Raw genomic sequence first — 7576 nt, 5'->3', positions numbered from 1 at the left:
TACTACTTATATAATTATATATATTTTGTATAAATATAGTTAAAAATATAGTAAGTATCACCAGCTCCCTGTGGAACGAACCGGACTTACTAAAAACTACACTACTCTACGATTAGGTACACTGCCTATAGTGTTGTAGCAAGGTTTAGGTATATCCCATCCGTAAATTAATAAAACTTGTGTCATATTTTGTAGTATTTTGTATTAAAAATAATACTATTTCGTACCCTCACGCTACATCATCACTAAACGAGTTTCTGTTACGCTGTAAATCAACCAATCACCCCCATCATTTCCACCATCAACCCACCACTTAGCCCATGATCACCATTATTTTCGCAAACTACCACCACCACAAAGACCTGCAACTTCCTTACTATTCTCGTTTCTTGATTCACATCGAAATCCATCTGCAAATACCTTCTTTTGCTGCAGTAAGTTTCTGTTTCGATTTGTGTAATAACAAGATGATGGTATTGCTTTATACGAATGAAAAGATGAGATAGAAAGATGTTTTTCTTGTGGCCGACAGATAAGAAATCAATCACCACTTGGACGTGGACCCATTTCCTAATTAACCGTGAAACCTTTATTTAAAACCACGACATATTCATACTTCTAAATGGGCTACTGTTTTGTACTGTTAGCGAATTCATTTGATTCCTGTCGAAGCCCAACACTAAACCTACTGAACGTTTGTTTTTATTTTTTACTATATGTTATTCTGTTTAAACAAAAAGATGATGAAGATGGGTAATTACACGATGATGATGATAGATATATACTGTGATGATGATATTCACGAAATAATGATGTTGATTATGATATCACGATGATGTTATAACCGGTTTATGATGATGAGGATAACCGAGTTGATAATGATGGGTATGATGAATACATATAAAGAGAACGATATCGAGATGATGATTGATATAGATGATGATTAGATAATGAATATGATAATTATAGCTCAAGTTAATGATGATAATTATGATGATAATGATGATTCGATTAATATTGAGGAAGAAGAAGAAAAAAGAAACAGAATCAGAAGGACAGAAATAGAGGAACGGTTAAGGAGTGCTCTGGGATAGCGGGAGGTCGCGGGTTTGAGCCCGGGCTGGGGCATTATTTTCTTAGCCTATTTTTTTTTAGGTAGAACTTTTATTATTATTATTATTATTATTATTATTATTATTATTATTATTATTATTATTATTATTATTATTATTATTATTATTATTATATTATTATTGGTATTATTAATATATTCAAATAAAGATTTTCTATATAAAAAAAATATATTTATGACATAAAATATTAATATTTTTTATATAATTAACTATTTATTTAAAAGTATATATATAAAATAAATATACTTATTTAATTAATAAAACTTATAAATTATTAAATATAACAATTATATCATTAATAATATATATAAATTTGTTCGATTACCATTATATGTTCATTATATGTGTTAATATATATAAATGATATATGTTCATGAATCCGAGGCCAACTCTGCATTGTTCAGTACCGTCGTATGCATATTTTTACTACAAAATATCGTATTGTGAGTTTCATTTGCTCCCTTTTTAAATGCTTTTGAAATATATATTTTTGGGACTGAGAATACATACGCTGCTTTTATAACTGTTTTACGAAATAGAGACAAGTAATTGAAACTACATTCTATGGCTGGATTATCAAACCGAATATGCCCATTTTTAGTCTGGTAATCTAAGAATTAGGGAACAAAAACCCTAATTGACGCCAATCCTAAAGTAAATCTATTGGGCCTAACAAACTCCATCCGGGTTACGGATGCTTTAGTACTTCGATTTTATCATGTCCGATGAGAGTCCCGGAATGATGGGGATATTCTAGATGCATTTTGTTAATGTCGGTTACCAGGTGTTCACCATATGAATGATTTTTATGCAGTTGCGAAATGCCTGTATGATGTTTTTGAAAATGAAATCTTATGGTCTATTAAACTTATGGAAATGATTGATTATGATAAATTAATGAACTCACCAACCTTTTGGTTGACACTTTTAAGCATGTTTATTCTCAGTTATGAACGAGATCTTCCGCTGTGCATTTGCTCATTTTAGAGATATTACTTGGAGTCATTCATGGCATATTTAGGTTAGTACCTCGCAATGGGACCAAATGTTGAAGACTTCGTCCAGGTGGATTAGGACGGGTCGTCACATCTATAACATTTTATAAATCATGAAAAATAATCTTTTGACATGTCACTCCATTAGTAACTCCTAATCTCACTTGCTGACATGTTAATCTCTCTTTTAATTACTATTAGCACCTAATTATGCCACGCTGTCGGGAAAAAAAAATCCTACGTTCATCTCTTCTTCTTCTTCGTCGTTTCTACAACCCATCCAAGACAAACCCTAAATCTCAATAGATTCAATAGAAAAAAAAACCAGACACAACCTAAAACTGAATTGATTCATTGGAAAAAAATTCCAAACCCTAATTCATCTGCTGCAAGCCTTAACAGATCGATCGATTGATTCAATGCGATTCATCTGCTATAAACCCCATAAATCTTAATCGATTTATTTTGTTAAAAAAATAAACCCACAGTTATAATTGCATCTGATTATGCCGATCATCTCCTCCGATATGTTCAATCTAAAGGCTTCAAATCCACTTATAATCGCCAATCTCGATAAACCACCATTATCTTCATTTACGGTTTCTGCTTGACCTACATGGATGGTGTAAGTTTTCATTATTTTATGTAATTAATCTTCCAATCATTATGATTTGAATATCGGTGATTATACTTTGTGTAATTTATAAAGTAATTTTTCTATAAATGTACATGTATTCGATCCTATCAGTGATCGTTCATTCATTTATGCGGTATCCAGGTTTCGTGTTCTTTCAGAATTAAAGCATGTTATTCGATTAGTGATCGTTCATTCATTTACGAGATCAGTGATAGCTCTTTCAGATTCAAAGCAGCTTTTGATTCATTTGTGCGGTATCCAGGTTTTGTGTTCGTTCATTCATTTTGATCATCCTCCTGAATTTTGTTAATGTCATCAATATCAATATTCCCCTATTTTAAATGGTTAACTAACCACCATTTAAAAATATAGTCAATTTAAGGGATTTGGACTGTTACAAGATATTTGAAGTTGAAGTTGTGTAGGGATGAAAAATGATATTGAAGAAAAAGGAATCAATGTGAGTATCAGCAGGACCTATCTTCAAGTGGATCTTGTGTGATTAAGGTTAGTATTTTAAGTATATGTTGCCGCATCTTCCTACAGATTTATAGTTATACTTGATTCAGTTGAAGGGTTCTTACTTATATTTTTTCAATTACTTGAACATTAGTGTACGAAAATGGGAACTAAGATAATTATAATTTTAAATCTGTGCAAGGTAAGATGTTAGAAGTTGTATGCATACCAACAATTTGGCATCGCAGAATCTTCAGGTAAAACATTCTCTTTTGTTTTTTTAACCCTAGCTTATTATTTTATGTCATCTCTAACAACTAAAATTAGCAATTTTGGCCCATTTATATAGGTTATATGGTGATCTTTAACAGACATAATTATATGGGAACGGGTCAATAAGTTTCGTTTAATTCTATATATATTTACAACCTATTTATCTTTGCTATATACATATGCTGATTTTGTTGAATAATTGGCTGTTGATGTATGGATGCCATACTTATGAATTTAATGTGTCGAATTTATTGCAGTTATACATCATCTAGCGAATTAAAACCCCTAAATCAATGAGAGCCAAAAGAGAGCTTGAAAAGCATGCACCTAAACTGGTGATTTTTTATTTTTATGTTAAAAAATATTGATTGATTTGTTGTTGGGATGAAATGTAATGTTTATTTGTGTATCCATTTTATTCAGGTGGAACTTGGGAAAAAGACACTGATATTACATGGAACAAAAACTAGCAATGTTCTAAATTCTGTTTTGACAGAAAAATATTATTTAAAGAAGGAGACTTCTGTGAAATTTAGTCGAAAAAATGATAACATTAGTCCTTTTGAAAGTGGAGGTGAATCTTCACTTGAGTTTTATTCTCTCAAAAGTCAAAAACGATTACAGTCTCTTTGTGGTAAGCTAAGCTAATTGCATACATTAAGTGACAAAATGGGCGGGTCAAAGGTTATTTACTATTTTGATAAAATATTTAGCATGTCAATTAGTATCCTGTCAACCATATGTAACAGTTTTTATTCTTTTTGTAGTTTGGTTCACACTCAAAAACCGACCCGATAATCTTGTCATTCAACGAACATATGATCATCATATTTATGACCTTGTGGAACTGGGAGTTGAAAATTCCAAAAGCATGGCATCATTTTCGTATGATAAGAAAGTAGCACCATTAATTGGATCAAAGCCATTTTTTGCTTTTATGGGAGAAGGATTTGAGAATGTTGAAGAACTAGAACACCTTAAAGAGGTTTTACTTGAGATTTATTATGAGGTCAAGTTGTTAAAAGTTTAAATCTTGCTGGGTTAGATAGTGTGTACGTTTGTACAGCTATCTCATCTAAAAAGGGTGTTTTTTACACAATGTGCTTTGAGGCTTAAAAAGTCTGGTACTGTTGTCCCGAAGATGGAATTGGTCGAGGTGGGTCCCTCTCTCATTAAACTCATTCGTTTAAACAAATCCATGGTTCGACGGGTCATTTCCTATGATTTCAATTGACCTCTCATCTCCTGCGGCATAGTGTTGTTTAAATTTGGTTTTTCCAAGTTAGTTACTTTGTTATTTTTCCAATTTTGTTGTTCTCGTGTGTGAATTTTTTTTTGCAGTGGAGTTTCTGCATAATACTATCGGGTTTGGTTCATCCAAGTAGGTTAAAGCTTCAATTTTCAATTGTGTTATTGCGTTTGATGTTCATGCGATATTTTTTCAATATTATTTGTTCATTTTTTAGGAATTTTCCAGATTCTGCTCAATAATATAATTTTTTGGTGCTTCTAGGTAATTTCAGGTGTATGTGCTGTTTTTTGTTGACTAACCTGGATTTTTTTTTAAATAGTAATATTTTTAAACAGACTTGCAAAAATGGAAACTTTAGCAAAATCGTTTCAAAAATGGTAAAATCGAACTTCCAAAGTTCGGTTTTGGTCAAACCTGAAGTTTGGAAGTTCGGTTTTGGTATTTTATTACTTTTGGCTGTTGAATTGATGACTGGATTGGCGACGTGGCAAAACCGAAGTTTGGAACTTCAGTTTTGCTTTAACTTCCAGCTACCTCATTTACTGTATTTTTATCCCCATAAATACCTATAATCCGTAAAAAAATAAAACTGGCGAATGAAAAAATGACACGTGGAAACCGAAGCTTCAAACTTCGGTTTTGGTATCTGTATAAATCCGAAGTTTGTAACTTCGGTTCTCACACACAAAACACATCCCAAGCAAAAAAAAAAATATTCGAAAGCCCTTTGATTTTTAATAAAAAAAAATGGCTCAAACGAACCAAGTACGTGCTAGATCGGAGCCGATTGATAGTTCTTTATTGTTTTTACAAGCGGAAAGGAATCATAGATCGTATGCAGTATTTACAAAGAAGCTTGACGAGGAGAAGTTGATCAAACCAAGAAGAGTTGATCTGAGCTTTTGGCAGCATATTTCACGGCTACCAAACGAAAGAATTGATGAGCGGGTGCAGGTGTATCTCGATAATGTGGGTTTAGGTTTAGTTTGTAAATTGGGTAAACAAAGACTGGATTGGTCACTTGTTACTGCTATGATTGAAAGATGGCGCCCGAAAACGCATACGTTTCATTTACCGATTGGTACAAAATCATTACCTTATATATATATTAATTATTTATTTTAATATATATTATTATATATTCGTAATATATATCATTAATTTCGTAAAGTATATATAAATATAGATATATGTATATATAAACATATATCTATATAAATATAGATATATCATTAATTTAGTAAAGTATATAATATATATATAAATATAGATATATTATTATATATTCGTAATATATATTATTAATATATAATATATATTAATTCGTAATATATATTTATATATATATTTATTTATATATTCGAATATATATATATATATATATATATATATATATATATATATATATATATATATATATATATATATATATATTATTCGGATATATATATATATATATATTCGGATATATATATATATATATATATATATATATATATATATATATATATATATATATATATATATTCGAATATATAAATATATATGTATATATATAAACCATATTAATATTTATAGGAGAAGCAACTGTAACGTTGCAAGACGTTCAGGTTTTATTTAGTTTACCAATAGATGGGGATGTATTCTCCGGTATTTGGTATGAAACAAATGATAGCGATTGGATATCGTTTTTGTTACCTACTTAGGGATCTCCCCTCAGGCTATTGGTGATAGGGGTATACATAAAGGGAGGATATTAATTTCCGTTTTAATGACGGAGTTGGCAGAAGATGTTGGAGACACTATCGAGTCTCACCAACAGCGGGCTAAAGTATATATTTTAGCTATGATGGGTGGCGTTCTATTTTCTGATTCTAATGCGTATGATGTCCCTTTGAGTTTCTTGCATAGCATCATGGACTTGAGTCCAGCTAATCGTATTAGTTGGGGTAGTGCGGTTCTCGCACATCTTTATAGAAATTTGTGTAAAGCGGCCACAAACTATGAAGCCAAGGCCATTAATGGTTCGCTACTTTTAGTACAACAGTGGGTGTATGAACGAATTCCATCCCTCGCGCCAATTCTCAAAAATGATGTACGAAAGATTCCAGAGGACATGCCACCCAACCAGATTCCACTTATTCCATCACCCTATGGTTCTAGGTAAGAGATCATTGTAACTTTAAACCTTTAGTTATTGTAACTATATTCATTTGTATGTGTTATTCATATGTAGGTGGCATGGTAAACGGACTAAGAAAAATACGCCAGCACATGTATTGCCTACGGTTCGCTCCCTACTTTCGGCGTTAACGCCTAGATAGGTAACATTTATTTGGTGTGAAACTATAGAAGCTATGTTAAAGTCAAAACATTTATTAAGTATTATAATATGTTGATGCAGTTTATATGGCAACCCTATGATGATTTGTTATTCGCCCGACTACCCGAGCAGTGCGCAGCTGACAGACCCTTATGGTCATACCATGGGGCTATTATATTCTGGGCTACTATTGAGACGCATCTACCCGATCGGGTCTGTAGGCATTTTGGATGGAGTCAGCCAATTCCAGGTGTTGAACACTTGCTTCCCGCTCAGACGCATCATCATTTGCACAAAACAAACCTTTGCATGAAAAGAAGTGTTGATATGAGGACTGTTGCCCCCCAGGTCACGTACATCGCACAATGGATTAATCGAGCCAACCGTATGAAACGACCCAACCCAATCTATAGGGACGAATACAATAACATATGATTACATCGCGAGGCATTTGACCTCTATATGATACGTTTTATAAACATTGCATTCTTTTGAAAAGATATA

General features: G+C 32.0%; 1 pseudogene; it reads left to right on the top strand.

The window, feature by feature from the left end:
- Window positions 1–3387: 3387 nt before the first annotated feature.
- On the top strand, window positions 3388–4731 carry LOC139842100 (ribosome production factor 2 homolog; annotated as a pseudogene).
- The last annotated feature ends 2845 nt before the right edge of the window (window positions 4732–7576 follow it).

Source organism: Rutidosis leptorrhynchoides, chromosome 4 (assembly GCF_046630445.1).
Source record: "Rutidosis leptorrhynchoides isolate AG116_Rl617_1_P2 chromosome 4, CSIRO_AGI_Rlap_v1, whole genome shotgun sequence".
Lineage (NCBI taxonomy): Eukaryota > Viridiplantae > Streptophyta > Magnoliopsida > Asterales > Asteraceae > Rutidosis > Rutidosis leptorrhynchoides.
The sequence above is the reverse complement of the archived record's forward strand: the minus strand, read 5'-3'. Positions and strand labels throughout refer to the sequence as shown.